We start from the raw sequence: 27634 nt of genomic DNA on the forward strand, positions 1-27634 counted from the left end.
CTATAGCAAAGAATGTTTTTGGGAAATTTTTAAATTTATTTTCTTTTTCTTTTTTTTTTTTTTTTTTTGAGACGGAATCTCGCTCTGTCGCCCAGGCTGGAGTGCAGTGGCCAGATCTCAGCTCACTGCAAGCTCCGCCTCCCGGGTTTACGCCATTCTCCTGCCTCAGCCTCCCGAGTAGCCGGGACTACAGGCGCCGGTCACCGCGCCTGGCTAGTTTTTTGTATTTTTAGTAGAGACGGGGTTTCACCACGTTAGCCAGGATGGTCTCGATCTCCTGACCTCGTGATCCGCCCGTCTCGGCCTCCCAAAGTGCAGGGATTACAGGCTTGAGCCACCGCGCCTGGCCGATTATTTTCTTCTTATGCCAAAACAAAAGCTTGTAACAGAAAATACAGGCAAAACGTGACTATGTAAAATTTCTGCAATTGTACTTACCCTGAAATAATCACTGAACGGCATGGTGGTTGTTATGGTGTGTGCATGCGTGCAAATGTGTTTACAACATTTATCTTTTTCTGAGTATAAGCTTATATGTAAATTTTCAATTTACATATATGAATAAGCAAATGCATAAATTTGTAAAAATTGAATGATACTACACATACTTTTTATAAGATCCTTTTTTTAATCCTGTAAGGCTATTAAAATATTCAAAACACTATCCATATTCTAGTACTACGTTCGCAAAGTATTCATTTTAAAATATCACTGTAGTAGAGTATATTACAGCAGGTAAAGAAGTTCAGTTGAAAGTTACACTCCTAATATTTGAGAGAGATAAGAATGAAGTTTGATGTACTTAATCCTATTGCAATAAAGTGAACTTTCAAATATTTCAAGCCTTCATTGCAAAGTAAAATAAGATCTATTCTTATTTCTTCAAAAATTTTATATATTTAAGCAGGTAAGGTGTCTCCAGCTGAAAGAAATACTTTTATGGCCAGCCTTCCAAATTGTATACCACTTTCTTCTCTTTTAATTCTTCTGTCTCAGATATTTAATTAATAAGAGCTGCTGTAGCAAGGGGCTTGTCTATAATTTCATTGTCACCATTTCTGAGTCATCTACCTCTGATTTGTTTTAAAATCAAATGCAAGATATTTGGCTAACATACAATCACCATCAGCTAGGAATATAACAAATAAACCAATGACAGCCTTCTCTGACACACTCTTACTTTTATCTGAACCATTTTGCTAAGAAAAATTAGTTTATTTATTCATTAAAAGTCTTAAGTATCCTTCTGTTATATCCGAAACCTCAATTCCTCAACTCCTTTTTTGTTAGTTGGCCATCAGTCGTCAACCATCATCCAGTTAAAGTCAATGATGTGAACAGTTAAAGTCAATGATGTAAAGGTAAGCAAAATTCTTTTAAGTTCTGCTTTGAAAAGAGGGAACAAAACCCTTGGTGACAGGAGTTTGTAATCTAAAAGGGGCACTGTGATTAAGTGACATATTGAAGAACACATACATGTGTGCCAGGAAACAAATCTATACTGAGTACAATCAGAAACAGAGATTCTATCAGACATATTATAAAGCTTGCTTAAGGAAGCCTGAGGGAGCAGTGACAATCTTTATTATGGAAAAGGGTATAGTTTGAGAAAATAATATTACATCAAACTGGGAAGGACAGCTAAGAGAATGGATGACAGAATCAGGATATAAAAAGAGCATAAGGCCTAAATATAACCAGATGGAGTTAAATAGGGTCATATTTGAAGTCCTGCCCTTTGGTTAAAACAAAAACATCTAACTGAGCAGCTGCTGAGAGAGAAGGAGATGATGCCTAAGTCAAGCCCTTTTAGTTAAGTGCATGATGTCACAATGATACGATGAGGCAGCCAGCGTCTATCAAACTAAAGTCATTTTCATTGATAAATCACCCCCAGGATGAGGCAATGAAAAAAAGAGTCTCTATGATGCTCTGAAGTAATTGAATTACTTTAGGAATTTCTGGAATTTGCTCATCTTTGGGCCGTTAAATTACAAAAGAAGGTTATGAGATAGGAGCTAGCCTAATGGGGAGTCACTAGAAAAGGAAAGCGATGTGATAGTATAATGGTAGCCAACTTAAGGAATAGAAAACATAGGGAACAGACCTGATGGTTACAGATACAAAAGTGTCACATGAAAATGGAATTTCAGGCAGTTGTGCACTGGGTCACCAAAATGTCATTCCCAAAATATACTCCGTCGCACCTCGCCACTCTGTCCTTGACCCTCAGCCGAATATGACATATCTCTGGAAGCCCGGCAGATGCAAGCTGAACGGTTGGCCATAAGAGCCCAGTTGAAACAAGACTACCTGCTTCAGTACAACAACCCTAACCGCCAAGAGCTCACTGAAGATCTTGCCTTGATTCGAGATCAGCAAATGTCTATCCTAATTTCAGACTCACTCCTAAAAACTCACTCTTGGAAGCTTTGTGTGGAATTGGGCCCCTCTTCTTCTGGTATTATGTTTTCAAAACTGACAGGGATAGAAAAGAAAAACTTATCCAGGAAGGAAAATTGGATGGAACATTTAACATCTCATATTAAGTCTGGCAATGATGACTATATGGATTCTTACTTAAATAAATCATCTATTAATCATTAAAAAAAAAAGAAAGAAAATGGAATTTCACTCACCCTGTGTGTTTCCAAGATTAACAAGTAGGAGTAATGCTACTTAGAAGTTTTGTGGAGGCCAAAGTTCAGTGAAAGCAAGACCAAGCCAGCAACACAGAGTCAGCCAATGACACATCAACATTGACCAGGAGAAGGATGGCCAGCAATGGGGGCACAAGCATTGACCTTTGAAGGGTCACATCACAGCTGTGTTAGCACTGAACCACAGGGCACTGGTGTCTTCTTTCATTCTGAAAATTCGGATTCAACAAAAAATTTGTTTCCTTCCCAATTTACCTTCCTTTGAACTAATTAAACTTCTGTCCTCTTCATCCCTCAACTATTAAATATTAAAAAATATGTTGACCAATTTAAGGTTTTGAAATAAAAACATTATACGACCAAAAGGTTTGATAGATTCTCAACAGCATAACACTGTCTACTTCTCTGTAGGTATCTCCTGAGCACCAGATACTAAGCTCCCTTGATGAAAATAGCTTTTCAAAACATGATAGATATGCTAGTGCACTGTATTCAGAATAATGTGAGTTCATACGGACTTGTCAGGATGTAAAGAACATACAATGTTTGGTGTGTTTCATGCGGGCCCCAGATATGGCCCCGGTGCAGTGCCTCTCATATTGAATACACATATGAATCACCTGGGATCTTACTGCAATGCAAATGTGAGTCACTAGGTCAGGGTGGGGTCCAAGAATTTCTACCAAGTCCAGGTGATATTCATACTGCTGGTTCATGGATCACATTTTGAGTAGCAAGGTAAAGCATATTTCCCATGAAGCAGCATTGCAGAATGTTTATTACCAGGCCAATATTTACCTAGGCATTTCTTTGCTTTTTATATTAACACTTCTATTGACATAGATCATAAAATTTCTGTTTTCCTTTCTTCGAAAATTAAAATATACAGTATACTAAAACTTCAAAAAAAAAAAAATCAGACAGTTTTTCCCCCCAGGTACTTAAGAGGATACAAACCCATGAAACTTGGCCTCAATTAGATTACAGTGGTCCCTCGGGATCTTTGGGGAGTGGTTCCAGGACTCCCTGCAGATATCAAAATCCATGGATGTTCAAGTTTCTTATATAAAATGACATAGTATTTGTATATAACCTACACACATCAATATACTTTAAATCATCTCCAGATTACTTATACCTAGTACAATGTAAATGTTATGTCAATAGTTACTATGCTGTATTGTTTAGGGAATGACAAGAAAAGTCTGTACATGTTCAGTATATACACAACCATATTATTAAAAAACAATTTTGGATTGAATACACAGATGTGGAATCCATGGATACAAAAGGTCTACTGTACTTGGAAGTATCAATAGGAAATTTCATCAAAATTGATGGTGAATTTTGCACAGAATTAACTCTCATTTTGTTTTTATTTATTCAGCATATGTAAGTCGGTCTCTAATAATAAAATAATTACAATGACTATTTTTCTCCAGCTCTAAATTTATTATAGCAACAACTCAGGATCAAATATAATTTGAGATCCCTTTGAAGGGGTATAAGCTGTTGGTTGATAATGATGTTGAGTAGATGGTCCAAAAAGACTCAGTCTGAACATCTTCAATTGTTTGCCTTAGACCAAATTTTAAGTGAGTGTAAGAATTCATCTTCTTTGAATATGGTGTATTGAATTTCTTAATGAATTCTCCAGCAAACATGAAAAAGTAAATGATGTTATCCGGGCAAGACTGTTTCCTTATAGAAAAGTAAGAATGTCATCTGTGGAGTTTTGAAACTTTATTGTAAATCATCACACATGACTCCCGGGGAAGCTTGTACATGTATTCTGAAGTAGAAACTGCCCTTTTAGCGGTGATATTCAGAATCTAGTCAGGCTGATCATTGTCCTAGTCTCAGCTTTTAGCCTCCTGTTTCCTTCATCTGAAATGTTCTTGCCCTTCACCTCCTTCAAGTCTATGCAAAGGTCAACCTGGAGGGCCACGCTATTCAAAATTGCATCCCTACTGATACTTCCTATGTCATTCCCTTTTTTCCTTAGCACTTACCACTATCCAACATATAATATATTTTTTACTTATTTTTCTTGAATATTGTCTATCTTTTCTGTAGTTTTCTACTGCTGGTGTAACAAATTATCAGAAACTTAGTGATTTAACAATTAAAATGTATCATTTTATAGTTGTGTAGATCAGAAGTCCAACACAGGTCTCAAAGGGCTAAAATCAAGGTGTCTTCAAGACTGCATTCCTTTCTGAATGGGCTAAGGGAGAATCTGCTTCCTTGACCTTTCTAGTTGTCCACATTCCTTGGCTCCTGGCTCCCTTCCTTCATTTCCAAAGCCAACAAAGTTGCATCTCTCTAACCCTTCTTCTGTTATCACATATCTCTCTAACATAACCAGGGAAAAGTCTTTGCTTAGAAGGACTTGTGCGATTAGATTGGGCCCACCGGGCTATTATAGACACTACATCTCCAGGTCTGTGCCCCTAATCAAATCTGCAAAATCCTTTTTTGCATGTGAGGTAACGTTCATATAGTCCAGGGATTAGGCAGTAGAACTCTTTGCAGGGGCCATTATTTTGCCTATACTTATTGAAATGTAAGCTCCAAAAGGTCATGGATTTTTATTTGTTTGATTTGTTATATTCCTAGCACTTACAGCAGCACCTGGTATACAGTATAAACTCAAAAAATATTTATTTCAGCAAATTAATGAAAGAAAATTGAATTGGGCTAATGATGTCATGACAAACACATATTTGAAGTGCAGGTGCTAGACATAGACCCTTACTAGATTTTTTTGTTTTGATTTTTGAGATGGAATCTCATTCTCACCCAGGCTAGAGTGCCGTGACACTATCTCAGCACACTGCAACCTCTGCCTCCTGGGTTCAAGCAATTCTCCTGCCTCAGCCTCCCAAGTAGCTGGGATTACAGGCACCTGCCGCCACCATGACCAGCTAATTTCTGTATTTTTAGTAGAGATAGGGTTTCACTATGTTGGCCAGGCTGGTCTTGAACTCCAGTTAGGTGATCTGCCTGCCTCAGCCTCCCAAAGTGTTGGGATTACAGGTGTGAGCCAATGTATCTGGCTAGCCTCTACTAGATGTTTGAAGAGTTAACCACTTTGATTAAATAAACCTTAGTCCTCATTTGAAAAATGAGACCATCACTTTGCCCACTTCATAGAGTGGTTTGGAGAATCAATCAATGTGATTTGCATTAAAGTGGTCTGAAAATTCTCAGCTAAAGAAATGTAAATCATTGATACTATATTTTTTAAGTTGGTCTTAGTATTCTTACCTAAAAATTTCAGTTTCTTTGAGCTCAAAATATCAGCAATTTTGGTCACAGTTCACTCCTCAGACTTTCAGAAACCCCATTCAAGATGCTGAAAAAGATGTGGGAAAATCTTAAAGCATGGCAATACCCTTCTTTGGTTTCTTTTTTGCCAAACATACCATTCCTCAGGGTCACTGCCCTAGACTGAGTGTAGCATGATTGGACCATCTAAGAAGATGGTGGGATAACAGAAAGTTATTTGGAGTCTTCAGAGCTCAGTCTAGTCCAGGTTCTTTTTGACTGGGCATTTCCATTAGTATCTCCAAGTCACCCTGCTGCCTAGAGTTCATCATTCTCAACTACATATTATTAAAACATGTTAGCAAATACTGCAGTGGTGCAGAAGAAAGTCACTAAGAGCCTTACTGTTTTTATTTCCTTACGGTAGGACTAGAACATAATTTAACTAACACACTGTCTTCATATAACTTAAGTTTATAACCAATATCACATAAAAGATAACATGTCCACAAATACTTGTAGAGTTATTTTGCTGATCTTTCAACAAATAGCACTTAGAACTTTTATCATGTATTTTTAGAATATTTGTACAAGGAAATGAGCCTCTCCAATTTTATTGAAAACATTTGTCAATTTTATTAAATTTTTTAAAACTCAGAATTTGCTTGGAACTCATACGCTTATATTTACTAGAAGACTAAAAATTTAAAGGTTTAAGAGAATTTTCTATTGCCTTAGCAAATCTGTAATGCCAAAATTAGAAAACAGTTATTTTTCTCCAGGATTGATGTAATTAAAAACACTAAAGTGGGGGTCAAATGATAACAACAAAGCACTCTTAATATAGATGTGGTTTGTTTCTCTGGGCCTATGACTATATATGGATATTTGGAAACATTACAGTGTTTGGCGACAACAAAGCTATTCATTGTTAGTCAACAGATATGCACATTGTGGTGAAAACTCAACCAATAAAATTGTTAATTTAATGCAGTGATTCTCAAAGTGTGGTCTCCAGACCAGCAGCATTGGTGTCACTTGAGGACTTATTAGAAATATAAAGTTGGAGGCTTTACCAGAGATCTACAGAATTAGAAATTTGGGGGAAGAGGCCCGGTAATGTGTGGTTTACTGGCCCTTGTAGGTGATTCTGATGATCATTAGTGAATGCCCTTTTACTTTCTTACCTTAAAATCTTATAATCTTGTTTGATAATGCATATGAAAATGCACAATTGCTTTTTAAAATGTGAAAATCTGAGTCAGCAATTAGGGCCAAGTCATATCTAAAAATCATGTGGGCAGAGTATTCTGAAAACTAGATATTTGAATCAGCTGAAAAGCCGCCACTGCAACCCAAACCTAAAACCTCCCCTAAAACCCAAACCCAAAAGTATTATTTATTCAATAATTTACATAAATTATGCATGTAAAATAAACATTGTATATATGAAGAAATGATTTTCACATATTAACTGAAATCTAACTTATTTTGTTGGAATCTTCTCTCGCATTTTAGACATATTTTCCAGAGACTGATTTTCTTGCTCCACAATTGTATTGGAAACCCCCCAAAAAACAAAACCAAACAGATAAGCCAACAATATTCTCTTTTAATCAACTAGATTTTTTAAATCCAGAGTCTTAAAAATATGGGTATTTTCCCCTGTGAGTTAAATAAGCACAAAACAAACATATTATATGGTCTATAGTCTTATTTTAGTAACTGGAAACACTATTTTGCCTGCATTCCAATTGTTATGGTAAAGGTGAAGCCAAAGTCCTGAGACAGCCTCAAGGATCTGGTGGCTAATTCTTCCAACAGAACCAAGGACAGTGTCCCAGACAATGAGGTCTGTTTCAGCTGTGTCTCACAAGGTGAGTGTCCAGGGTATACAGAATGGGGTTGAAGACTCTTTCCACAAGAGCAGCAGAATAGCATGCACATGAAAGTACTCCATTACCGAGAGCCCTCAAGGGATGAACCTGTGTGCAATGGAGTTACACCATCCAGGACTTCCAGAGTAGAGGACTGGGGGTTATTGGTAGGCAATGGAGAGCCAATGAGATTTCAGGTTGTGGATTTACATATCACAGTCTCTTGCTAGGAGGAAGAGCTCCAGCCAAAGTGTACGCTTTAAACTGAATCTTACAGAGCCTGTTGTCAGGAAAGTCTGGCAATTTCTAGCTTGCCAAAAGCCCAGGTGAAAGCAATAGTGGTGGTGATGGAGGCTAGAATGTGAGAAACCTTTGGGCCAGGTTTGAATGTGATGGCTGAAGGAAAAAATAGGAAACAAGGTGAAAACTTGGGCTTCTTGTTAAGAATTTCTTAATATTGGGTATGATACTTATTTTGCATTACTTATCCATGCAAACTATTGAGGACAACAAGATAATTTTGTGCTTAGATTGGGGTGTGTGTGTATGTGTAGTGGGGGGTCCTCTATCATGTATCTAGCTGATTCAAATCATTTTTTTCTAAATGATAGGAACACGTGAAAAGTGATATCTCTGGGAGTCAGAGCAAGTATGGATCCATTTCTTAACTAGCAGTTCTTTAAGTGGAAGTCTGTGAACCTCTAAAGCAGCAGAGTCATGAAAGACATTTAGAAAAACACAGTCACCTGGGTCCTGTCCCCAGAAAGCCTGATGTCATTTTTCTGGGTGTCTGGCCCAGGCATCAGATTTTTTAAAGTTCCCCAGGTGATTGAAAGTGGATAAGAACTAATGCTTGAAAATGTAAGTGAAGGCTTTTTTCAATTAGATAATATAACTTTAATTTCATTCTGTTGATTTGCATAATAATCTGTTGTGATGCTAATGAAACCAAAGTGTTATATATTTACCTCCTAGGGATTATGCAAAAACAAATAAGATAATAGGTATTACAGAACATCAAGCTGATACTTATTTGGGCCCTGTTGTCAGCAACAGTGTTACAGCATTTTCCTGCCGGGAGTAAATACTTACATAAATCACTGGGAAAATACAGCAAAGTAGCATAATTTCTTCACTTTTACCTTTAACATGTGGGCTATAAAGTTGTCTATAAAATACTATCTGCCATAACTTATAATAAATACATCCTTTTTATTGACATAAGATGGGTAAATATAGTTTTTAAAAGGCATCAGAGGAGCGATAAAGGCAAACTGGATCAACACCCATTTTGAGGGGGTTAATTTTTCTTCCAGGAAGTTTATAAATGGCAGGTCCTGGAAATCCTAAAATCCCTAGATGGACTTTGCCTGCCACATACTTGACATTCAATAAAAATGCAGTAAATGCCTGAACAAGACCAGCACATGTGTTGTCTTCATATAGTACAGTAACACTACATTGTTTGGGCTGGGTTGTGCTGAAAAAGTTGATCTCTTCCAAGACTTAAAGAATAGTGTCTAAAATTTAGCAATATGAAATCTGGGCAGATGTGTAATGAAAGTGCTATGAAATGATTAGAATATCTAAAACAAAGAATAAAAATACCATGGATTTGCTAATTTTGGATACACAAATATGGAATATATCAAATACACATGCAGTTCTATCTGTAATATGTGATTTAAAAAATTAGCTTTTGGCTACTTTTAAAGATTTTCAACATGAAAGTTGGAACTACCCAATTTCCAGTGAAGAAGTCTCAGCTCTATGCATCTGCAATATTTAACTTCTCCCATTTTTTTTCAAATCTCTGCGATTTCAGCTGTTATGACACATTTCCAAGACCTTTATTCAGACCCTTACAAGCTTTTGAAAAGACTCTCTTTTTTCTTTAATATGAGATGTATTGTTTACCTATTACACTGAGTGGCACTACAGAAAAACATGGATAATCTGTATTTCTGCACTCTTTGTGAATGAGCTAAATGCAATGTTTACCACCACAAATTTGGTACAACCTACATGAAATAAGACCTCAGTTTTAAATATAATACTGTTCCACATAGTATGACAAATATATACTTGGTATATGAACCATTTGGTATGCTACAATAAGACCCACCCCCAATTTAAGCAGGCTTATCTGAAGTTTACAGAAGATTTAACATAGTTTCTAGATGGTTAAATATATATATGTATGGGTGTGCGTGTATGTGCATGTACACATATTTGCTGAGTGGTTAATATAAAAGCTATGATAGGATGTGAGGATAAACACTGTGTTAGCTAAGTACTATAGAGAAAAAGAGTTCTGAGTATCTGGAATAGGATAAAGATCACAGGAAAAGAGATTTCCATAAAAGAAGCTTTGACAGCTTTGACCAACTCCTAACTGTCTGCCTGTAGTCTACATTATGTATGATTAGAAAGTTTGTGTTTCACACAGAAACTTTCCAATTATTAATTAGGAAAACATTTACACATGGTATGTCACATGAGTAGGTTTGTCTCCTTAGCAGACCACAGTAATGCAGATATTAAAAAGGATATGTTGTCAGAAATAAATTATTCATGCTTCCTAACTTTTCTAATTTGGTACTTTGAAAACATTAATAGGATTTGGCCATTCTTAATTGTGTTGATGACAATCCTTGCTCTCTTTATTCCTCAAGGCTAGTTGAAATTTATTGAATTTATATTAATTTTTATGACCATCTGTGGCTTCTCAAAAGTAAAATAACTTCAGAAGCTTTAAAATTATGGAGAAAATATTAGGCAAAACTTTGCAGAATGATTTGTAACTTATATGAGATTTTTATTTACTTTTTGAGAACTATCACTTGAATATGTAATCATCAAACAGGTGAACTTCCACTTATTTGATATGATAGAAGAAAACTTCTAGCATTCCAATTTTAACATTTTATTTGAAAATTCACTGCTATAATAACACTATAGAATTAAGGAGAGTTGTGTTGTAAACATAGTCCTTCTTTTTAAAAATGGGAACTCCTATTTTATCCTTTAGCTATTATATTCATCTACTCATTTTTAGTGTTGCTTTCACCAAACAACACGTCTATAGTAAATATATTTACGTTTTATGATTACAGGGAAGTGATTCCTAATGAAAATGAGGATAGAGTGTTCAAATTGGGGTTAGACCATCCCAGTTCTGTCATAGTTTCCATTGTTGAAATAAAACCCCAACTGAAAGATAATAGGTCTTGTTAGTTGGCAGGCAGGTTTCATTGAGTAAACCAAGTTGCTTTCTAGGATTTTGTGCAGAAAAATTCTGCAACTCTAAAATTCACATAACACTTAAACTGACATCAAGAGTAGTGCCCGATCACTATAGAAATAATCAATGACTGTAAAAGTTGTTTGGCTTTAGCCTCTGCTGTGAAAAAGCATGAAAAGTATTTATGAGAATAGAGAGGCATAAGGGGTTGCATTTTCCACAGTTTATTGGACATCTCTACTTGGACAACCACAGACTTCTCAGACTCGACTAGCCCAAATAGAACACATAATTTCACCCTCAAACCCACTCCTCTTGCTGGACTCCAAACTCAGTGAATGGCCTAGTGTTCATCTAGTTGTCACAAGTGTCTTCCTGTTCCTTGCTGTCATATATATTGAAATGCCAGGTCCTGTTGAACCTATTTCCTAAGTAGCTATTTCCTAAATCTCTTTACTTTTCATTCTCCCCTTGCTGCTGGACCAAGCCATGAGTACTGACTGGTCTGAATTATTGCAGCAATGTCCCAGCTGGTCTCCTTTCCTTCAGCACTGTCCTTCCCCAATACACTCTCTACAGCACAGCCAAATACTACAAACCCAAAGGCTTTCCCTTTTGTTGGAATGAAGTCCAGAATTCTTAACATGGATAGCAAGGCCTGCTATTTTCTGTTCCCTGCATTACTCCCAGCTTCATCTCCCATTATTCTCCAGACCATGTGCAACTGTCCTCTCTGCATCCTAAACTCCACGATATGCATGTTCAGTAACATGGTAACGTCAAGAACTCTCCACTTTCCAACTTTGCATATGCTCTTCTCTCTGCCTGCCCTGTCCGTCACCTTGCTAATTTCTATTCAGCCTGTAGCTTTAGTGCCTCTTCCATGAACCATTCCTGAACTCCACATCACCCAGTCCTAAAATCAAGGATGACTGCTTGCATAGCATCCTATATTCTGCCTCATCCTGAAAGTGATTATACTTCACTATAATTGGTGTTTACTCATCTAGCTTTACCATTGGACCTCCGGCTTCACGAGAATCATGTATGTGAGTATCCTGCTCACTGTACAACCTTAGCCCATTATACTGATAAGTCCACGGTAGGTGCTTCACAAACATTTATTAAGTGAATTAATCTGAATGCAGTTATGTACAAAGACCATAGAGTTCAGATTTTTGTCTATGCCCTTAGCTATCATGTCAAAGAACTGCAGGGTAGTGCATGATAACTAGCTGTCAGCTTATTACAACAGACCTCCCTGCAATACAGTTTCACCCACCCTACCCCCCCAAAAAAATTCTAATCACTAGCCAGATTTAAATCTATTTGACTCTACTTCTTTCAGCGTTGGTAAGAACTATAGCAGTCATCATTTAAGAAGAGAATTAAATTACTAATATCTGTCTACCCATTTCTCTGAGAAAATGAAATTACTTCTCTACAGAATTAAAACACCATTTCTTTGAACTTGATGAAGAAGCCAATTTTCTTTTGTATTCCTGTCTCAAAAAAGAATATATGTCTAGACAGAATATTAGGGAAGTTACTCCATAAGATATACGTTTCTGCTAGAATAAACTTCATTATTTCTACAAAATTATGGAAGTAGCTGGCTATACTTCTCTACTTACTTCTTAATTTAAAAAAAAAATAACAAAACTAGATAAAAAGAAAGTCTACTCCATATTTTCTAAAACAGAATTCTGCTAACACACACACACACACACACACACACACACACACACACGAGCTATGAATTTCTATACCATTCTTCAAAATTCTAAATATTGTCAACGTCATTTTAAGAGAAACAGAACTAGTTTAGTTAGTCTACATCTGTCCTGTGGTATTCTTTGCACCAGTGGATCTCAGACTCTAGCATACATCAGAGTGTCCTGGAGGTCTTTGTAAAATGCAGGTTTCTGGGCCACTCCCTTCCACCCAGAGTTTCTGATTCATTAGGCCTGAAATGGAACCAGAGAATTTGCATTTCCAGCAAGTTCCTAGGTTATATTGATGCTGACCTGGGGAACACACTTTGAGATGTGACTTATACATGTAACTAATAGTAGGGAAGCACATTTAGTTCTGTCCATGCAGTTCTGTCAGGCATTTTGACATGTGTCGTCCTCTTGTTCTCTTTCTTTCCTTTTTTTGGTACCAGTATCTAACTCAGCACTACTGCCTAAATACATAAAGCCTGTATTCCATGTTAACACTTAACAGCACAAGGGTACATCATTTAAAACAAAACAAACAAAAAAAACCCAACAAAAACCAGAAAAAAGAGGGCTATTTCTGCAAGTTAAAAAATTAAATGGAAAAACAACCCAAAAATTGCTCTAAGCGGGTTTTGCCTTCAATAGCAAACATGTTTTGCCTCAGTGGTGATTTCTTTGTTCGGGAGCCAAGGTGGCAATTAAGCTGGCACAAAGAGCAGGAGCCATTTGTTTAATATGATGATAGTGTAGCCCTTTGTAAATCCTGGAACAATGAGGGCCCACACATAAGCTCATTCCAAGTTCTAGTTCCTTCTCTTCCCCTGTTGCTCAGTGTGAATTCTCATAGCCACGAAGGAAGGGGAAGATTTTCAATCCTGTCACATCCTCCCCCATTTAAACCATTTATAGTCTTAACTTATAAGATATGAGTAAGAAATCTTCTTTAAACATTTTGCAGAGCTGATCATCAAATCTAACAAACTGGTGGTTTTGAAATCTCCTTTGCTCCAAAGACTTTCCATTAACCTCTGTGTTCTCTGTTGTGTCACTGTGCTGAGAAGAGCAAGTTAAAAATCCAGTCTTAAGTGGGGCTTGGTAGTAGGATTATTTTTATCTTATAGATTTATTTCAATCTTCACTTTAGGAAGAAAGAAGACCTTAGGAAGGTCTAATTCTCATCAGTTCTGGCATAAGCTGAGTCAAGTAAGGGATCTCAGAATTTAAAGAAAGGGATGCCCTTAATAATGGCATCTGAAGAAGCAAGTGTACTATACTGTGACAATTACAAGATACTACATCAGTTCCCATCCTCCACTAGGCTCTTTTAGGATGGAGACTCTGTCTGGTTCACTGCTTTATCTCTAGAATTTAGAACAGTGCTCAGAAAATAGAAGGCACTGAATATGTAGCAATTATTGCCTGACTGGCTCTCTCTGTAAGCATTGCAGGGAATGTACAACCAAAATTTATAAAGTCTAACATGACACCAAAGTTCATAAATTAAATGTTACCAAAATAGACTGTTGTTACAAATGAAGAAATTAATCAGAAGGTATCTTTTTAGAATATAACAACCTCTAACACCCAGTCTACAAATATATCCATCATCAAACTTCTGGCAAATGTTCAAAATAAATAAACACCTATCATGACTTAAATCCCTGGCTTTATACTTCAACAGTGTTCACACGAGTAAAAGCATTTTTGCCTAAGTTGTCTACCAGTTTATAATATGGGAAGGAATTTCCCATGGGATACTATCTCCTCCCCCTTTATATAGGGAATACAGGTTTGGCTAAATACTTTCTCATAATTGTGCAGAAAGCGCATACCCTTATAAAAGGGCAATCACATATATTATCAATGTGATTGATAACATCATCAATGGTTTCCTGAAAGCAGCCTCTCCATCTTGCAAGTCTATCAACTTATAGTTCTTTACCTTCCCTTCAGCTGAATCTACTCACTTCAGGCTCAGCCTGAGTTCATGAAAGAACCCTGCCAGGGCGGGGCCGATTTAAGGACTAACTGTGTCTACGTCATGACACTCAGATCTGGATCTAGGGGTAACTTCTGGCTTCTGCATGATCTACTCTTCTTCTCAAGCTGCCCATTCCCTGAGATCTACTTTGAGAACACTAGATCCTGTGCCTGATGTTCAAACTAGGATGGCCTCATACCACAATGTTTTGTTGCCCCTTCTAGCTTTGGAGCTCCTGTAACCCCAAATAGTCTAATCCACACCAGGCCCTCTTATGCCCTTTTGATACTATTTCTCAAATGACTCACAAGATGAGCCTCTAAGGTCAAGCTAGTTCTCCCAGGTCTCTTCTAGTATCCTAGTGCTATTTTTTTCTCTGCCAAGTTCTGATTTCTTTTCCAGTCCCTGTTGCTAAAATCATACTGAATCCCTCACAGCCACCCAAACCCTGGCAAGGTATGATTTTACCATCTTAAGTTCATTTTCAGGGCTGAGCGTATAATAATGACTAGTCATGTAGCACCCAGTGATCACACTGTATGGAGAGTATAGACACTGGGATGGAGGAAGGGCAAAAAGAGGCCCTCGATACTGAAACATATTTTCAGAGAGTAATATAATTGGTGAATTCTCATATGCAGTGAGGATCAAATTGATGAACCATTTTAGCACTCCCACAAGAATTCTGCTACCTCATTTCTGCACAGAATTTCATCTTATGAAAAAGTTCCACAATTTTTAACATACTATAGCATCTCTTCATGCCAAGTAGTTTTGTATTTTAAGAATTACAAAATGCACTCATCAAATAATTTTGGCACATAATATATATTTCTAAATTCCAGAACAAATCTCTCTCCTGGGGTTCTATTTAAAATACAACCTGGGCTTGTACACCATCGAGTATGATAGAAAAACATATAATCAATTCATAGAAGACCAGCACTTGCCCTACAGGTGCTAGAATTTGACATCTTGTTGAAATTAGATTGAAAATTAGTTATACAGTATGTAAGAACAAAGGCAGGCTACAATATTTCCTTCTAGTGGACATCATTAACGCCTCAGAGATGAAATGTACGAAACTCTTCTAGAAATACTAATCAACTGAAACAAGCAGCCCCCAAAACAGTAATGTGGTCAGTCTGAATGCTGCCAGGTAATTTATAATCCATGACAAGCAGAGCCAAGTGAAAGTTATTTACATTTGTTCTTCTGGTAGAATAGAAGGGATGAGAGTGAAAAGGATCTGTTGAATCAGATCGTGTTTGACTGAGGAGTGACAGGGAAGTTCTCTTCAATTAATAGCCAGCGGCATAATTTGAGCTAATGCCAGCTGGGCTTCCATCATGAAATGACACAGAAATAAATTATTCTGTACTCAGATGCTGGCATAGTGAAGTGAATTAATCCACTCAAATTTGGAGGAGGGAAAGAGAAAGTAGATTACGCTATCTGAATTTTTTGAGCCTGTTTTAGCTACACTTTAAGGATACTGAGGTTCATGATAATTGTTAAAATGTCCAAGTGGATCCATTTAGACTCAAACACTTGCTCGAATGAACAAATTCTTAGAAGGGAGGAACCAAACAGAGTAGAAATGGCTTTATGAAGGTCATGGTGGTTTCTTTCACGGATTAGTGAAATTCATATTCAACTCAGAAGGTCAGGGGGAAGTGGGCAAAAGAGTTTTATTAAGAACAACTTTATAGGGGAACTCTTGAGGGAGTAAAAAGATGATTACAATGATACAAAGGAATCCAGGACAGGTTTAGAGAGGTCAAATGCCTGCTGGTTCATTCAGAAAAGATTAACAGACCCAGCTGCTGGGACTTTTCTGGCTAGGCATCCTTCCCAGTGGTCACAAGTCAATGCGTCTCCTGGCTGCCTGGCTACATTCCCATGCGTCTGGATGGAAGAGCGCCCACCCACACGCCAGACCTTTTCCTTAGGGGAAAGTTTCTGAGGTTCCACGTCAGGCAAACTTTGCTTACCCATCACTTCAAGTAAACAACTCTTTTATGGGGATTTCTTACAGAAAAAAAATGCACTTGAAAGCATCTAACCAAAGCAATGAAGGTGGAAAAAACAGAAGTTATGTGGGAATCTGAGTATAGAATATACAGACATAAAATAAGCTCTCCAAATGAGGAAGCAGTCACAACTTGACCTCTGAATTGTTTGCTATCTGTTTGTTCCTTCAATATTCAAACTGTAGCCCTGGAAATACAAACACAAACTTCTAAACACTCACAGGCCTGTGGCAACAAAATGTTACATGCCAGCTTCACAACTGGGGCATGCAGATCATAAATCCTGTAGTGGCAGGAGGGGAGGTGTGGAAATAGACTGTCATCATCCTGCAGCAAGGAAAACTGGGCACAAGGAAAAGGCAACTGGCAACACATTCCTGGATTCTCTCATTCATTGAAGAAGGAACTCAGGGATTGAATTACCCAATTGACGCTAGTTCTACTCATGCCAGAGGGCAAAAGTTCCAAGACAGCCACAGGTCATGGTTGCTTGGAATTTAGGCAGAGTTGCTTTGTCCTTAGTGTGTAATAGAGAGAAGTTCTGGAAAAGGAGCTCCTCATCGAGTCTGGTAATGAGCACTCCTATTCTGACATGGATTTCAGAGGACTCAGGAGACAACGTGCCGAGGATTTAACACTTTAATCAGTCAGCATGAGAGATAAACCTAATTTGGCTATATGAGACTGATGAGAAACAGTCTTTGCCATCTATAACACAAAAGGAAAAGGAAAAAATAAGAAGCCCATTACTTTTAGTTACATTCAAAGCAAGAAAGAAATTCCTACAATCACATAGCACCGGGTTCCATCAGTGGTTGGCCTGAGAGATTCTAAGCTATTAGCTGGAAGCTCTCTCCACAGTGAGTAGTGGGGAGAAGCGAGCTGTTAGTTGAATTAGCAAGTGTTTTTTCAAATGTCATATGTAGTGTCAAAGTGTGTCCTAAATATAACTCCTTCCCAATTCAACAATTTATAGCCAGAACATAGGCACAATTTCTAGATATGAGATTGCATGACAATGTTTCTCAAGGATTAGTTTATTTCTTTTAACACACCCTTTTTAATACAAACTGTTTTATTTTCTAGCACTCACTACATCTCACCCAAATGTGTGGATGGCAATAGAAAATTCTGATCATTACTCAAAGTATTGTGTAAGAGCCTATTACTTTGTATTGCTTTTATAATTGCTGTGGATCAGATGAAGCCTCTATTTCTATACCTGGGCTAAATAATATATACAGATGTATTAACAGACTGTCTATTGAACTACTAACATATTTATATATAGTCTTACCTCTCACATTCAGGGACCAGTTAGCTAACTGATGATTTATTTTTCTTCAGTCTTTTCATTTTGACTTGTTCTTTATAATAAAAAAAAGTGATACAATTGGAATCTGTTGTATGAGCATTTCCCAGGTCCTATGCTAGATACGTTTTATACATTATCATCTTTAAACCTAACAGTCTTCTGAGGTTAAAATCCAATTACATAAAAAGCAAAAGAATCTCAGAGGTAAAGAGACAAGCCAAAATATAACTATGCCCTAGTTTTACCCTTGCATTTTTATTATTTTGTGGGGTAACTTTCGTTTGCCTGTCTTCCTTTAAATTGTAACTTTTTTGAAGATAGGAACTCCATATTATTCATCTTTTCATCCTCAGTGCCTAGAACAGTGCCTGGAACCTGGTAGGGTCAGAAACATGAGTAGATATAGGCCATGCAGCCAGTCAGCAACAGTGCTGGGTTTTCAATGCAGAAATGTGACTCCAAGACCACTCATGTAAAAAAAAAAAAAAAAAAAAAGTTGCAGTTTATCAGTGATGTTTGGCAAAAGAATGGATGTTGATATTAGTTTACCCAGTTTCATTCTAGGTAGTTCATAACCAGGAGCTTCTCAAGAAACACTTGTTTACAGGGTTAATGAATCCAAGTTAGCTCTGTTTCCCAGAACCATAGATAACTGGAAACTAAAAATTGGAAAAAGTCGGCTTCAACAGAAGAAAAAAGAGTTTGTGTTAAATATGAATGAGCGTCTACTTTGTTAAATGATATGTGGGCTTTTCACCTAGATTATAGGAAAATTACTCTAGCATCAATTTTTACTTTGAACTTTGAAGAACTTTGAAGAGCTATAGTGAGTAAAACCCAAGGTGCTCTCTGCATGAAAAATTCTAGTTTGTCCCTACTGTAAAAATTCACAATACAAATATAATCATGAGGGCATTTTCTTTCACAGCATCAGTCATTTAAAAATACAAATCTTTGAAGAAAAATTTTTTTGACAAAGTAAAATAGCATTAAATCCTATAAGAAGATTACAGGCACAAAACCTGAAGATTTTTACATAAAGTTTTGTTGATGGAGTCAAATACTTGCATTAGCGCTCTTTCCAAACCCTGACTCCATTCCTTCACACTCCACTTGTAATAACTAATGTTAATAGTAAAAATATATTCATACTGGAATGATGAACAATGGGCATAAAACAGTTGTTTGGTTTACCAAATTCCCCTTCATTCACAGCTTAAAACGTAACCAATTTAGCTATGACAATGCCAGCTTAGTTTATCCAATAGCATAGTAAGCACTATTTCTAGAGCTCATGATAATTTTAGGATCTCACAGAAATGTTAAATCTCTTTTAAAATCTGAAAAAAAATGAGTACAATACAGTTTAGATTATATTTGTCTTTACATAAATGCATCAACAAAATATAATTTTGTATTTTTTATGAGGAGCAGACCCACAAAGTCAAAAGTGCATTGGGCCCATCAAAGTCATAATGAGCCAGGGTATTTTTAATCTTTATAAACTTGCTATGGCATTATTATCTGTTGGAATGCCAGGAACATGTTAGTATTATGTGCCTTTTATTTCTTCTCACCTGCTAAAAAAATCTAATCTCATGAAAAAAGATGGAAAAGTCTTATGAATTGGATTGGATATGAATAGAATGGATATATGACAGATATATGATGGGTATGCATAGGATGAATGGATATAAATCATAAATCCAATTTAACTGGGCAATGAAAGAAAAAAATTCCTAAGAAAGCCTTCCTTTTCCCTATCTCACATCTTTTACCTGGAAAGCAACAATTTAGAAATGATTACAATTTCAGAGAACTGAAGGAAAAGATGAACTACCAGAATATTGTGGCTTCATAAAAAACACTAATTTAGAAATGCTTACCCACAAAGCTTTTTTCCCCCATAACACTGGATTTGTTAATTGAATTGAGCAAATTCTGAATCCAGCTAGATATCTCAGTATGTAGTAACACCAAATTACTGAGTTAGTACTGAATTAATAATCTGAACTGGGTGAGTATACTAACTAACTTTACTCGGTTACTAAAAGGCTAGTATCAAAGCTAATGTCAGAAATGCCGTTCTCATACAGTACAGCATAATCAACAACAGTAGTTCTTGTGGGCATTATGTTTTCATGCCAAGCAAGCCACACCTTGATTTTCTGACTGTGCTTTCTATGAGTTGGTTCTATGTTCATCCATTAATAGGATGTTGACTTATTGATAAATATATTATATAATTCTTCCTCTAGCTCTAACTATTCTGTGGAACAGATAAAATAAGGAGTAAAAATAAAATGCTTTCAATTTTGAAGTATTTGTTAAGTATCTTGGCATAGAAAAAGGCAAGAAGTAACATCTGAAATAAATTTGTAACATTATCTGTGAATTGTATATATCTATGAACTTCCATCAGTATTTTATAGAAAAAGGGGGCAGTATATACACAGTTCAAATACCAATATTCGGAACAGAAATTTTTCAATTCATAATTGAACAGAATAGACAAACGTTCTTCATCTGGTGGGAGGGAGTCAACCCTTAATTAATAAATAAATAAAAATCTAAGTGTGCTGAATAGCTACATGTGCTACAGAGAAAAATAATGTAGGAATGACGATACAGAAACTTTGCACTTGATGATAGGTTTGGATTAGCTGTTTTTAAAAATAGATGGTCACGAAAAGTCTTATGAAGAAAATGATATTTGAGCAAAGGCCTGAAAAAACTTGAGCTCCTTACTGGGTCCTAGAACAGAGAAGGTATGGGTCTTAGAACAGAGAATAGTAAGTCTCAGCTCTGTAGGGTGCATGGCAAATTTTCCTCACAGGAGTTCACCTAGTTACACAAGAGAGAAACTCCCATGATGCCCCACTAGAACTTTTTGCTGCTAGCTCTCTGAGGGAACTGGGCATATTTGTTTTGTTTCACTGGGCAAACAGAAATACGAGTTAGGGGTGGCTGTAGGTTCCACGAATCATTATTATTTTCAGTGTTCACTCTCTGGCGTAAAGACCGTGATGTGAATTGCTGACTAATTTTATAAAGCACCTGGAGCTCCTCAGGGCAAAAGGCACTATGTCAACACCAACATTAAATAAATAGCAATAATTGGCCAAATCCTCTGGTGGTATAAGGCAAATAAAATATGTTCCCTCTTGGAAGTTCATGACGTCTGCCAGGTTAAGCAAGAATGAGGCAAAGCACTTTTAGAAAGCCACTTTTTCTATCATTGTATACGGCCTCCAAACAGCCACTGTGAAATGTTAAGTGTTTAACAGCAAATTAAAACTGAGTGTGTTTTTTATTTCATTATCGCAACAAAGTACTAAATGACCACTTGAGATATTTATTGTATGTTATCATTTTCCAGGTGGTTTTACTATTAGCAAGAAATAAGAGTAGAGTGACATTCATTTGATAATAAGAGCAGAACTATTTTCCACCAATTTTTAGAGCACATGAAAATCTCTTTAGCAAAAGGACTTTTTCAAGGGTTGAATCTCTTACAGTTTTTCAATGTGAATGTTAATTAAAGAAACCTACCAAAACCAAGATTTCAAATGGTTATATGGTTTCAAATGGTAGATGAAACATGAAAATGTATATAACATATTAACAAGATTTAATTTGTGTCTCTAAGAATTCTGTACCTAATTTCAATGAAAGTCTGTACCCGCCCAACCCGCTCCATACCAAAACAAGCATTTGTGAGAAAGCACTATATATATATATACACACATACATATATATAAACACCAGGATGTGAATTTTAAATAAAACAAGGGATAGCTCAGGATAAACTTGGTTTTACTCTACTAACTCCAAAGTTCAATGAAAAAAAATAACAATGTTCTCAAGGTTATTAATCATCATTACTTATAGAATTATGAAATACTTTTCTAAAAACATTTAGAACTAATCTAGTATGATTCCTTTATTTCACAGATGAAGAAACCAAGTGTCAGAGAGGTCTCTTTGCTGGGAGTAATCTATATGCTGAAAACCACCTATAAGACTTTGAATTGTACCTACTGTTGGTATTTTGTGATGTCCTTCTAGATGTTTTTCCTTAAATAACTATATAAATATATTTTTTATTACAAAAATGGGCTCACATTTTATGTATTTTTTATTTTTTCATTTAACATAATGAAAATCTACCATGTTGAAAATTATCCTTATGCATCAGTATCCTATCATACACATTTACCTTGATAACATATCAAGGTATATTGTGCTAATTCCCACTGCTGAATATTTGGCTCATTTTTTTTGTTGGGCACATTTTCAGTTTTCCACTATAATAAACAATGATGTAGCTAAATCTTTTCACATATTCTTAATTATTTCCTTAGGATAAATTCTTAGAAGTAAAATTGTTGGTTCATAGTGTGACTTGAATTCTAGAAGGCGACTCAAACTTTCACTTTCATTGCTAATGAATAAGAATGTCCTGACTTTAATCAATACATTGAATTTGTTATCATTTAGTTTCGACTTTGTTTTTTAATCTTGAATACTCATTAGAGAAAATGTTAGTTCACTATTGTTTAATTTGTATTTCTTTAAAATTGGGGTTGTGTTCATGTAACTCACCAATTGTGTTTCTTATAGATTGATTGTGTTCATTTTTCTGGAAGAAAGGTCAATTTTTTTCCTTATTAATTTCTAAGAATTTTTTTTTTTTTTTTTTTTTTTTTTTTATGGAGTTTCGCTCTGTCGCCCAGGCTGAAGTGAGTGGCACGATCTCGGGTTACGGCAACCTCCACCTCCCAGGTTCAAGTGATTCTCCTACCTCAGCCTCCTAAGTAGCTGGGATTACAGGCATGTGCCACTACGCCTGGCCAATTTTTGTATTTTTAGTAGACACAGGGTTTCACGATGTTGGTGAGGCTGGTCTCGAACTCCTGACCTTGTGATCCGCTCGCTTCAGCCACCCAAAGTGCTGGGATTACAGGCATGAGCCACCGAGCCCAGCCGGTTTGTAAGGATTTTTAAGACATTAACGCTAATGTCTCTTTAGCAACACAGGAAATAGAATCCCAGCCTTGTCATTTGCCTTTACATTTTCTTTATGGTGTTTTTGATGTGTAGAAAAACTTGATTCCTTAATGTATACATATCTATGAGACATTTTCTTCATGCTTTCTAGCTCTAGTGATATGCTTAGAAATATCTTCCCTACCTTGAAATTTAAATACTCATTTTTACTTTATTTTAGTAATTTTAATGAAATTACTTTTTAGTTGTTACATTAATAAAATTTTATATTATATATTAATGAAATCTTTAAATAAATATTTAATAAAATACATATCCAATGTATATTTTTATGTCAGGTTTAAAGAAGGAATCTAACTTTGTATTATTTTCCCAAATGATAGCTGTTGCTTTCAACACCATTTGTTGAATAATCATCCCTTTTCTCATTGAATAAAATGCTACTTCAGTCACACACACACACACATACACACACACAAATACATACGTGAGTCTTATTTGAAATCTATAGTCTATCCAAATCAGCTTTATCTAATTCTTCACCTGAGACACTGTCCTAATTCTTACAATATAATATATAACATAATATATATGACTATAATTTTTATAATATAATCACTGGAATAGTGTGTTCTACATCCTTCCAACCTTTACCCACTGTGCTTTATTTCAACTTTTTCTTGATTTTCCCATGTTAGCTTGATTTTTGAAATATTTTATTAAAATCAAAAATAAAATCCGATTGAAATTGCCTATAATAGAATGAATACTGTGGACTGTTTATCATTAGTTAAGACATTTTTGTTTTCTTCACAACAATACCAAAAAAACACCTTCTGATTTCTTATTTTCACTCATAAATATAGGTGTAGTATGTTTTTGTGACTGGAATATTGTGTTACTTAAAAAGAATTGGCTGGGCACAGTGGCTCACACCTATAATCCCAGCACCTTGAGAGGTCAACATGGGTGGATTGCTTGAGCTCAGGAGTTTGAGACCAACCTGGGGAACACAGCAAGACCCCATCTCTACAAAATATTTTTGAAAAATTGTCCAGGGGTGGTGGTGGATATCTGTAGACCGGCTACTCAAGAGGCTGAAGCAGGAGAATTGCTTGAGCCTAGGAGGCAAAGGTTGCAGTGAGTTGAGATTGTGCCATTGTACTCCAGCCTAGACAACAGTAAGAAAGTAAGTAAATAAAGAGGTATTTTATTTTTGTTGTAATTTCTAACTGATTATTACTTTGTATAAAAAAGCTAATAACTTTCTTATATGTAATTTTGTATTTGGCTACCTTTCTGAATTACTGAATCATTTCTAACAACATTTCACCTAATTCCTTTGGCTCTTCCAGGTAAATATCCACATAGCTATAAAGTCAGTTTTCATTTTATATTTTATGTTTCAAGTTATTGTACTAGAACAATAACTTGACAATAACTATACTATGACTTCCCAAATATTACATACAAATATTATGTTATGTCATATTGCTTATAACTAAGCTGACTTTAATAGAAATGACTCACACTAAAAAATTGGTTTCACCATTGAAATAAACACTATATTCTTCTGTTGCTATTTCACTGCATCCTTTAGAAAAAACTAACAACAAATGGATGTTAAGTTTTAGTCAAATGTCACTGTGACACCTGTCAATACAAGTCTATTGCTTTCTCTTTCAACATATTAATATGATGGATTCTGTGATCAGATTTTATCAAAATTAACTGCGTACATTTACAGACTCAGCCTTATTTGACATGAGCATGAATCTTTTCACAAAATGCAAGATTCAATTTACCAAGTTGTATTTAAGATTTTATCTACTGAGAAGTAAGATTGGTTGAGGGACTTCCTATTGTAAATAGGTCTACTTGACACAATGAATTAGAAAGTTGATTTTCTTTTCACAAACTCGAGGAAATTTATATAACATACTATTTGTTCCTTAAAAGTTTGGAAACATTTTCTCAGAAAGTCTCCGGGTGTGATATCTTTTGAAGGACTGTTTATTTAAAGCAATTTTTCTAATTTTTTTCTGACAGATCTTGCTTTATCAAGGTTATATACTTCAATTTGTATCAAATGTGGAAATACATATTTTTTTTGTAGGAAGGCATAATTTAATCAAGATTGTATCTCTCTCTCTCTCCCTTTCCATATGTACATCTTTCTGACTCATCCTAGGCCCCTCACTTTCCCTCACTCCCATAGAACTGTTTCACCAACTGTTAGGTATGACTGCTGTCTCATTCTCTCTCACCACAGAAAGCTGGGAAAGACATTTTAGGAGGTGAGAAATAAAGCATCCTCTCTCAAGATTTGCCATCCCCCAAGAGATGTATGTGGGGGTCTCCATGCCAACAGTCCACTCCTCTGAGATGGTTTTCCCTAATCACCCGCAAGTAACTTTCCACTTTTAACTTTAAAAGAGTGAGCAGGGCTCCCCTTCCTCATAATCTAGCTGTGAAGCCATTTAATAGGTGTTCCATGAAATTTAAAAGCAGTAGTAAGATTCCTAACAGAGACATTCCTCAACTGTTTGTCTCCATTCTCACAGCCTGTCTCTAGATATAGGGAGTTCTTTGGAACTAATTTCTGAAAGAACATGTACTTTTTCATATTATATAACATTCTGAGCCACATTTAAATGAATGCTTAGTGAGATTTTTCAAATAGATATTTAAATTATTGTATGCCACTAACTGAGAAAGATTAACAGGGCATAATAAGCTATACTTAATATTTTAGGAACGAGTATAGTAAACTATTGTTTAATACATAAAAGGCAAGGCAAACATTACAAAGTGAAACCTGGGAGAACTAAAGTTTTTAAAATAATTGAACCTTCCCCCCAGCAGACCCTCACAGAGCTCTCTGCCATTAACCTAGGGTATAACAAATAGAGCAAAGTATATAATACAATAATAGCTATAGTTTTTTGAGCTCTGGCCACATACCTGGCATAATGCTAGATGTTATACACATTAGCTTTCTTCCTCAGGGCAGCCCTAAGGAAAAAGAGCAAAGGAGGGCTGACGTGGTTTACACCTCCCACATGCGAGGCCCCAGGATGGATGAGTTTGTGGGAACTAGAGTCTCAGATCCTAAGTCCATAGAGTTAGGAAGACACAATTAATAAGGCAAAGTTCCTGCTCTTGACATTGTACCACTGTTTCAAGTTTGACTCAATACTTTTTTCTGAAAATAATTATTAACTTTTTATAGCTGTTTACTGCCTGTCAAGCACTGTTGTAAGAACTTTATATGTATCAACTTCTCCTTGAATCTTCACAACCACCTTATAAAATAAGTATCATGATGGCCTCCATCCCCTTCCATTTTATAGGGGAGAAAAGTGAAGCTTAAAGAAGTGGCCTGCCCACAGATGGCAAGTGACCAGGCCAGAGTCTACACCCAAACTATTTAACTCTAGACTCCTTAACTCTAGACTCTAAGCTTTTAATCACTAAAGTTTCAGAAATGGCTATCAAGAAAGATGGCTGAATTTGGGGAGCAATATCTAAAATCAAGCCCAAAGGAATATGAATAAAAGCATGTGAAGAGAAGGCTATGATTTCTCACACTATGACTAGCAGCTTGCCTTAGGTGTCATCTCTGTTGAATCTCCACTGGGCCGGGAACACAATGAAATACAACTGAAACTGTGCATGGAAAGTTAACCATGAAATGACTGGAGGAATCTCAGTCAGAAGCAGGTCTCGCTTTATCAAGAGAGGTCAGTCATATTTGACAACAGAGGCTTTAGGGCCCTTTTCAATGTTCCACACAGTAATTTAAATGATGCAGTAAAAACAGAAAAAGCAAAGAGTTAATAATCATCTGAATAAATGTGTTTCCATTCTAAACTTCCGAGGGGGTTAGGAGTATAAGAAGACTAAATATTGTGGAAAGCAGCGTGGTGATACCTGAAGAGGCTAAAAACAGAACTACCATTTGACCCAGCAATCTCAATCCTGGGTATATACCCAAAGGAATATAAATAATTCTACCATAAAGGCACATGCACGCATATGTTCACTGTAGCACTATTCACAATAGCAAAGACATGGAATCAACCTAAATGCCCATCAATGGTAGACTGGATAAAGAAAATGTGGTACAGGTACATAATGGAACTCTATACAGTCATAAAAAATGCTATCATGTCCCTTGCAAGAACATGGATGGAGCTAGAGGCATTATCCTTAGCAAACTAATGCAGGAACAGAAAACCAAATACTGTATGCTCTCACTTATAAGTGGGAGCTAAATAATGAAAACACATGGACACAAAGAGGAACAACATATTGGGGCCTACTAGAGGGTGGAGGGTGGGATGAGGGAGAGAATCAGAGAAAATAACTACTGGGTAGTAGGCTTAGTTTCCGGGTGATGAAATAATCCGTACAACAAATCCCCATGACAGGAGTTTACCTATAGTAAAAAAATCTCCATATGTATCCCTGAACCTAAAATAAAAGTTTTGTTTTTTAAAATGAGATGAAATGCATAG

General features: G+C 36.2%; 1 protein-coding gene and 1 pseudogene across 3 annotated transcripts in view; one reads left to right on the forward strand and one right to left on the reverse strand.

Annotated features, from left to right (window-relative positions):
* The window catches only part of PDE4D (phosphodiesterase 4D, cAMP-specific), a 1430592-nt gene that overhangs the window by 561509 nt on the left and 841449 nt on the right, over positions 1-27634 (reverse strand). The window lies entirely within an intron of this gene.
* Positions 1964-2618, forward strand: LOC105552349 (annotated as a pseudogene).

The sequence above is a fragment of the Mandrillus leucophaeus genome, unplaced genomic scaffold (assembly GCF_000951045.1).
Source record: "Mandrillus leucophaeus isolate KB7577 unplaced genomic scaffold, Mleu.le_1.0 Scaffold1150, whole genome shotgun sequence".
Taxonomy (NCBI): Eukaryota; Metazoa; Chordata; class Mammalia; order Primates; family Cercopithecidae; genus Mandrillus; species Mandrillus leucophaeus.